Source organism: Triticum dicoccoides, chromosome 5B, assembly GCF_002162155.2.
Source record: "Triticum dicoccoides isolate Atlit2015 ecotype Zavitan chromosome 5B, WEW_v2.0, whole genome shotgun sequence".
Taxonomy (NCBI): Eukaryota; Viridiplantae; Streptophyta; class Magnoliopsida; order Poales; family Poaceae; genus Triticum; species Triticum dicoccoides.
The window spans coordinates 518,909,287-518,918,029 of record NC_041389.1 but is presented as its reverse complement, the minus strand read 5'-3'; the positions used below and the strand labels follow the sequence as shown (position 1 = coordinate 518,918,029).

The window sequence follows — 8,743 nt, the reverse complement described above, 5'->3', positions numbered from 1 at the left end:
CTCGCGCGGGCTGCGCGGGCCGGAGGCCACGGCGGAGGCCAGAGTGCCACGTGGCGCGCTGCGGTTGGATGGGCGGCGGCCACGTGGCGCGCTGCTGTTGGACGGGCGGCGTCCGGTCCGATCCGGACGTGTCCGGCGGCGCGGAGAGGGGTTTCGCTAGGGTTTGCCCGTGAATTTCGGAGGGGGAGGCATATATATAGGTAGAGGGAGCTAGGAGTGTCCAAATGAGGTGCGGTTTTCGCCCACACGATCGTGATCCGACGACGGAGAGCATGGAAGTGACTTAGATGGGTTATTGGGCTGTTTTGGAGGGGTGTTGGGCTGCAACTTAAAAGAGGCCTTTGCGAGAGTGCGGTTAACCGTTGGAGTACCAAACGAGCTCCAAATGACCCGAAACTTGACAGGTGGTCTACCGGTGGTGTACCAAGGCCACTTGGCAAGGCTCGGTCCATTACGAGAACGTTCAACACCCGCACACGAAAAGAGACAAGAGGGGTGCGCCGGTGCATGTGGGAGTGTCGGATTGCGAAACGGACAACGGGGAAAAAGCTCGGATGCATGAGACGAACACGTATGCAAATGAGATGCACATAATGACATGATATGACACTACTAGAAATACCACTACTAATGGCGCACCTAATATGGCCATTAATGGCGCATCACTGGTGCGCCATTGATAGCACGCCATTAGTAATTTTTACTAATGGCGCACCACCTGGTGCGCCATTAGTATCTGGTATACTAATGGCGCACCACCTGGTGCGCCATTAGTATATGCGAGGGTGCGCCATTAGTATGCCTCCCAGGGGGCATGTATACCCAGGTGCTTTGGCATACTAATGGCGCACCACCTCTGGATGCGCCATTAGTAACCGCAGCATACTAATGGCGCACCACCCGGTGATGCGCCATTAGTATGCACTGTCATACTAATGGCGCACTGTCGTGTGATGCGCCATTAGTATGAATATTAGGTTTTTTTTTATTTTTTTATTTTCTATTTTTTGCACAGGTTAAAAAATGTATAATTTGACAAAATATAGACAGCACACATCAACAATAGATTCATCAAATACAATAGAAGATTAGTCTTTGAATACAATTCATCATATTAGTCTCCGAATACAATTCATCATATTAGTCTCCGAATTAAAAAGACCGAACAAAGATAGAACATTATATTACAAGTCTCGAGACCGCGAGTAGCGAGTTTGTCTTCGCATTACAAGTCGATATCGATCATCTAAACTACCATCACATAGAAGAGAGCTGCGGTCATCACGATGAGCATCATCACGATGAAACTCGTCTTCATCCGGTTCCTCCAACGCTCCCTCCCCTCTCCCGCTAGATAGCGGGCGTATCTAGATTCGGCCTCGGCCCTAGTGGTGTACCCTTTGTAACTGTTACCGCTGAATCGGTGAACCTGTCTCCGACACTCCTCCCAGTCATCGTAGACCCCGGGAACCTTACCCTTGTACACGACATACGTCGGCATCACTATGCACTAGCCAAACGAAACGTTAGTACCAATTCACAGACAATACATAAGCAATATATAATTATGCAACAGAACGATCGGAAGAGAAAAGCAAGACATTAATAGCATCGATTACATCTAAGTTGAACGACTCTCAAAACCAAAGAGACATACTACAAGTTCATTAAAGTTTAATTACAACATGAGCCAATCGATGTTTCAGTCATGAAAGAACGGGCGTTGTCATCCTGCATTTGTAGCATTGTGTCGATGTCACTGTTGGACGGTTGATTTCTGAGGTAGAACTGCCCCGAGGTACGAAGGACATCTTGATGGATGATTTCCGCAAACTCCGACTGGATGCGAAAGAATTCTTGTCGGAGGTCCGCGTCCTGGATTGCCGACACGCTCGCGGCCCAATCTTGGAGTTTACTCGGTAGCAGAAGTTGATGATGGTCCCGTACGATCGCCCGCATGTGATGGATGGCGTAGTAGGCACCCTTCTGACCGCCAGGCGGCTGCTTGACGCAGCAGAACGTCGTATTGTGGGAGAACACGTGCTTGCCGTACTTACGAATAGGCCTGGTGAAGGTGCCTCCAGATTGGGCGTAGCCGGGGAGAACATCATCAAGAACCTTCTTGACATTTGTGTAGTCTACGTTCGACTGACGGTCCGGGTCGAAATACGTGGCCATGGAATATTTGGGGCTTAGGAGGATGAGCGTGCAATGTGTGTCACTGCAGAAAACACGGAATGTTAAAAGAAAAACGATTGAAAAGTAAGAATTCATATGTTACGGGCCGGTTGAGGGTTGGACTTACTCGGGAAAGTAAGGCACGAGGAAGTTATCCTTATCTTGGTTTGCCAGAATGACGCCTTCGAGGTAAGAACTCGCGACTTGCCGGTCCCCAGCGCTGCCCAAGATCTTGGCACACATGTAGAAGGGGTCGACTATCACGATGTCCGGGGTCTTGTCGCGAATGATCCGCATCTCCATACTCAGCGAAAATAGCCGAACGAAGGTGTAGTGCAGCGGATGAAGGTTAAACATAGCAAAGATGTCATCAAACCGCAGGACGATCGTACCCTCGATGTCGCCATCCACAAAGCCCTTGCCCTCTGGCACCTTGGCCACGAAAACCGGGTATGCCACATCCTTCTCTCTGAGACGCCGCTTCTCCAAAGAAAGAACACTGTCGTGCAGACTCCGCATAGCACCGGTTGCAGCATTGAGCATATTTGGTGGTAGCATCGCCCTACCCGCCACATGCACCCTCCTCGAGATATCCTGCGGTGAAGGTGGCCCGTCCTGAGCACGGATCGTACTCGGTGCCGGCTGGCTCGCACCCTTCTTAGTCTTTCTTTTGTGTGCCTTCTTCTTCTCCTGTAATGGGACCGAGTTCTGCTCACGGACCGCCTTCTTGAGTGTGTTGGGGCTGATAATATTTCGCACCTCGCCTATCTGAGGCTCGGTGAAGTCGGCAGCTGGAGGCGTCTCCTAAGAGCTGAACGCCAGACGGCGCCTGTTGCAACTTGGCTTCTCCGCGGTACGAGCTAGATCGCACACGTCTTTTGTTGGGTTTGGTTCTTGAGAAGGAGGCCCCATGAAGTCGCCATCGTACCCATGCTCGGCAAAGTACTGATCGACGTTGCCAAATGTATCATCGTCATCGTCGTCGTCGTTCTGATCCTGTGCCATATGCATGTTTGGATCCAGTGGCATAGGGATGTCCGGCACCGTTACGGCGGTCTTGCCATGGGGCCGACTTGGCGCCGGCACGACTGGCGGTGTTGTCTTTGGGGTGGTGTCCCCCGCCCCCAAACGAATCTGGCTCTTCGGCCAAAGCAGGGGCCAGCTCAGGCAGGCGCTGAGGGTCATCACGTCATCATCGTCGGCCCCGACGGGTCGATTCGGAGGTAACAAGTCGTCGCAGCCTGGCAGCACCCGAACCAGTTGAACCCTAAACAAGTTGGGTGGCATCTGGGTACCGTGGAACAAGGGGTTGCCCGGTTGAACGATTTTGCCCTTGGCGACATCGACCAACTCGTTGTTCACGAAGTGGAGGAGAGTGCACGGAACATCGGCGGCGCCCTGCGAAAACATGTAGGGCGTCAGGGATGCCCAGTCAAAGGCAAGGAGATGAAGTCCTCGGCCGAGAGAGGCTTAATTAGTTACCGTGATGATGGCGTCGAGCTCGGCTAATGTAGAGGCACCGCCAACGGCGGGCGTGCAGTTGACGGAGGGGCCGCTTGCTGCAGAGGTGCCGGCCGGCGTACACCCGGGTGCATTAAGCTCCCGTGCCGGCGTCGGAGACACCAATGCCGCCTCCGCCGGAGGCACCAATGGCCCCGCCATCGCATTATGCGAGTTGCTGGCCGTGAAGCTAGGAATCGGGGGCGGCCCCTGTTGGCCGCCCGCAATCCACGCACTCAACCCCGAGATCAAGGTAGGCACAAGGGCAGTGATCGTCGCTCCGAGTCGTTGTTCCACTTGCTCTTGGACAATCTCCGGAATCTGCGCCACCTGTGCCTTGAGTTCTTGAACCTCTCGCGCCTGGCTTTCCGAGCTGGTCTTTTTCTCCTTCCGCACACCAGCGGTATAGTATGACCCCATTTTGTCGACAAGCCTTTGCCGGCCACACGACCAGCTGACGTCGGCTTACTGAGCTTATCCTTGTTCTTCATTATATTCAACCCCCTATTTAGAGTGGTGTCCCAAGGGTTGCTCTGAGTCGACCCCGCGCTACTGCTTTCAGTCGCCTGCGGAAGGAATGTGAACCATTTAGAAATTCGGCTTCATTAATTAGAATGCAACCATATGGAGCTAATTACGCGGGGGTGTATTCCTTACCAGAACAAGCTCAAGCCGCCTGGTCTTCGGATCCGTGGTAAGCTCCTTTGTTTTCGGGTCCTTCTTGTACCGGGCCCTGACAAAGTTCCTGGTCTGCTTGTCACCGTATTTATCGAAGAGGGGCGGTAGGCCTTGCTCGGCACGGTCCGCCTCCTCCTTGTCCCATATAGGCTCCGCCACTCTGTAACCGCCGGGACCGAGTGTGTGTTCCCCTATGTTCAGCTCCCGCATTTGTTTCCCCCACTCACTTGATTGGGAGCTTGCGGTGCTCGAGCAATTGATCTTGAAGTCGTTGTAGTCATCTTCGGTGATCGAAGGATTTTTCTCCTTGATCTTCTCATAACTCTCACTTTTCTCGATCATTCTCTTCACATTGCTTTTCCAAGTAGACAGGGCCTTGCTCATCTTCGTGAGGGCAGCATTGTTCACTTTATTCCCTTTGAGGCTTGTGTTTTCGAATTCAGCGGGGAACTTGTATCGTTCGTGCAGCTTCGTGAAGAGGAGGTGGCGCAAATTCCCCCGGTCAGGATGCCTCAGGTTCTCGGTGTTGATCGAGACGGTGCTCCGGACAATGCACCCGAGCTGAAGCGAGTACCCCTTGACTATTCGTTCGGGCGCCGTTGGATTCCCCTTGGAGTCCACTTCAGTAACTTCCTCCTTGAGGGTGCGGAGCACGAACGGGCGCCGGTCCTTCCGTTGCCTCTTCGGCTGGCTGCTATCTGTGCGTGCGCCGCCATCATCAGTGGTGGCATCCTCGGCGGCACCATCAGTGGTGGCATCAGTGTGGTCATCCTCGGCGGCACCATCTGTGGTCTCAGGATCGGTGGGGAAGGCGGCGGCCTCATACAAGTGAGGTTGTTCCTCCATCTCCTGGGACAGCTCCCAGAATGCCTTGCCGCCCGAACCCCCGGCCTCATCGTTGTGGGCCATGTTTCTCTCTAAATAGAAACAAAGTTTGGTCAAAAAGTTGGTTATTGTCAAGGAACAAGATCATGGTCTCATCATTTAGGGTTTGTCGACACCGAGGCATCCTAAAATCTAAGCTTTTATCATTGAGGGTTTTTCGACGCCAAGGCACCCTAAAAGCCTAACTTTTCATCATTTCGGTTTTTATCGACACCGAGGCACCCTAAAAGCCATGCATTAGTCACAAGTACGCCGGGGCACTTGATCCTACTTAATTAACTACTAAGATACCCCGACCCATGCATTAGTCACAAGTACCCCATATGTCCTATTTTTAGCAAAGTCATGCTAAAATTCACGGAAAATTTCAGCATGACCTTTGCTGAAAATAGGACATATGGAGTACCCGAATTTGCCGGAACGGAAGTTAATCGACATTCCAGCAAACTCAAGGGCCTCTCGGGGTACCTGCAAAATCATCACGACACGATGGTCGGAGACAAAACCCAGCAAACTAGCAAAATCATCACAAATTGTTTTCTGTTAAAGATGATCATCATCTTTACAAGTCTTTCTCAATGTGATCACAAGTAATTCAGAGGCATCACAAGTAATTCAGAGCATCACAAGGCATTAGTAGTTCAGTACATGAACAAGTTTTACAAACCCAGATAAGAACAAGTGAATTCTAGTCCCATTGACACTCCTGGTTTTCTACAAACACCAAGTACTAGGGCACACAAAAGTTCTGAAATTTGTGTGCCTAACTGAATTAACTGAATTTTCAGTAACCGAATAAACTGAATTTTCAAAACTGCAAGAATACAATCGAGAAAAATCCAACAGCACTAGAACTGAGCTGATTGACAGTAGTTTTGTTAACTGTTATGTTGGCCTAACTGGATGTTGGCTATATTTTATAGTGTCTCTGTTACATGCCAGTTTGGTCATTGCTAACTTTTGATATGTTGTGTTTCTGACATATCAGAATCGGATATCCAAAAGAAGAAACAATATAATTTCTAACAAATCATTAGCCTGTTTGCTTCAAAAATAACAGTTCCTGTTGAGATTCCTGGGATCCAATCCCAACCAGTCCATTTGATTAAAATGACTGGATTACTGGAATGAGAATACCAAAAGAACAAGATATAGTCTACAAAAAAAAGAAAGAATACAGCCAATCCACATCACTGTTTTCCCCTCTGGTTCAACCCTCTCACCATTTAAAGCAAAAATCTATATGGACCATCCATTCCTAGTTTGCATAAGTATCTTGTTTTAATTTACCTTCACAAGAGCACCAATAACACCCAAGCTGGTAAGCCTCAAGTACTCAAAAGGTCTTGTCTGACTGGTAGTATTCAGGAACGGGTACAGGTACAGTGGGATGTGAGCTGCAAAGGAAAAAGAAGAAGACTTAATTATTAACCACTGCTAGTTAAGATTTACTTATTCTGTAAAGTCACCAAAATGAGGAAAGCTTTTTAACAATAAACAATGGAAATATTTAAGACTTGGCATAGAAACAGCAGCGCTCAGTACCATTCAAGAACGAGATCCTGGTCTCAGGGTGTGAAGCAACACACTGCAATTAAAAAAAAGTAAAATGAAATTGAGGGGCATATGGCAAGCAAGCATGATATGAAAGCAGTAGTATTCTCAATCCACCACAAGGCCCACCAGGAGTGAGGGTTTCCTTTTCTTTCTCATGTAAAAGCATACCTGAAGAAGTGCAAGTGCATTGCAGACACGGTTTGATGCAACTGGCGACAAAGTAGGAGGTGAAAGTGAAGGGTAAATTGACACAATCTCCTGCATAAATTTTCAAAACAGCATGACAGACTGAAGAAGGAAAATGTGCAGAACCATCAATAATTTCATATTGAAATAATCAATACACATGGACAACCACCCTTACTTAAATAACAAGAACTGCACAAGTACATATGTACTCTTGCCATTGCGACTGAATTTAGAACAGTGCAATAACTGTAACCTACCTGGAGCAGTGCAGCAACAGTGCCAAAGGAGTGCCACAGCAGTGGAGCAAGGTCTTGAAAAATCTCTCTTTTCTGAAAGAGGAAACTGAGAAACAGATTAGACAATGAATTTTCACCTCCTGCATCCCAGATTTGCAGCCACACTTTAAATGTTAAAGTAAAATAGCTCTATGTATCAACTGTCCAGTTTGGAATATTGTCTTTGGAAAGTTGATGTTTCACTAAGAAAAGAAGGGTCTGTCTAGGACACATTTATGTCACGTCTAACCTTGTGTCCACTATGTTTGTGGTGTATTTTTTTTTGCCCCAGCTTTTTTTTTGTTCCTTGTTCCTGCGTTATTTGTGGGAGCTTAGATGTGACATCCTTAGAAAACATTTAGATGTGAATTAGACAAACTCAGAAAAGAATGACGATGCTTGCATTAGTGGCTCATACCATGGGTTCACACTTTTGGTAGATAAAGAAGTGACAGAAAAAAAACTATACTAAGTAAACTTCATCACTTATCTAGATAATCTGCAGAAGTAGAACAGATTGTTTCTAACCTATAAACGTCTTCCTATATAGTTTAAACTGTTTAGATTTCCTAACACCACCTCCTGATAAGTTTGCAAAGTCATCAATAGGACAGGATTTCACAAAGTTCACACCCCCGCCCCCCTGTCCTTGAACAGGGTATCTCCACCAGATACTATAATTAAATGTGCACAGCCGAATACCCCTCCAGCCTGCTCCAGCACAAAAATATTCATTGGAAGTTCACTTTTACCAAGAAACAAATACATCAGGAAGCAGGGGATATTAACAAAAATGCGCTTCTTGTGGTATTCACTCCTGAGAGATTGTATATGATAACTGCAGTATTTACCATTTTATTCAGGGGTACTATAACAGAAATGGGCATGTCTCTTGTTGTATTCAATCCTAACAGAACAACATATAAGATAACGGCAGTACTTTCCACTTTAATCAGAGCAAGCAGAACTAAAATGGATACAGTTATCTGATGCACACACCGAACTGCCATCCGAGTGTGTCCAACAGAGATCGGCAACCATTCCCGCTACGGATGCTAATAACAGGTAAACCATAGCACATGTTTAAAGAATGTATCATAATAAAAGCTAAAAAAATCACATACCAAACCCTACTTGCTTTCGCTACATATCTACAAGTCTACAGCAAGCTAAAGGACTGCACAAAATCACCCAATTTTCTTCATACTCCAGATATGAGCAGGCATAGTTGCACTAAATTACCAAACACCACAAGCAAGTCATAGAATCGCCCTAAGGAGATCGGAGAGCAACATTTCCATACCAAGCACGGATCAAAGATAACAGACAAAGACGGGCGTGCACTGATCTATACCCTATAACCTTAGATCACCACGTGCGCGGGTGGGGTTAGGGTTACCTCCTCGTAGAGAGGCAGGGGTCGAGGCGGCGTCGGGGCGGCGGGGCAGCGTCCGGGCGGCGGGGTCGGGGCGGCGTCCGGG

The 8,743-nt window shown here is 48.1% G+C and overlaps 1 long non-coding RNA gene across 1 annotated transcript; it reads right to left on the bottom strand.

Moving 5' to 3' along the window:
* Nucleotides 1–6,622: 6,622 nt before the first annotated feature.
* On the bottom strand, nt 6,623–7,325 carry LOC119305951. The gene is made up of 4 exons (XR_005148807.1): nt 7,245–7,325; nt 6,967–7,056; nt 6,787–6,829; nt 6,623–6,638 (listed from the first exon to the last, which is right to left on the bottom strand). It is a non-coding gene; the product is annotated as an uncharacterized LOC119305951 (long non-coding RNA).
* Between the last annotated feature and the right edge of the window lie 1,418 nt (nt 7,326–8,743).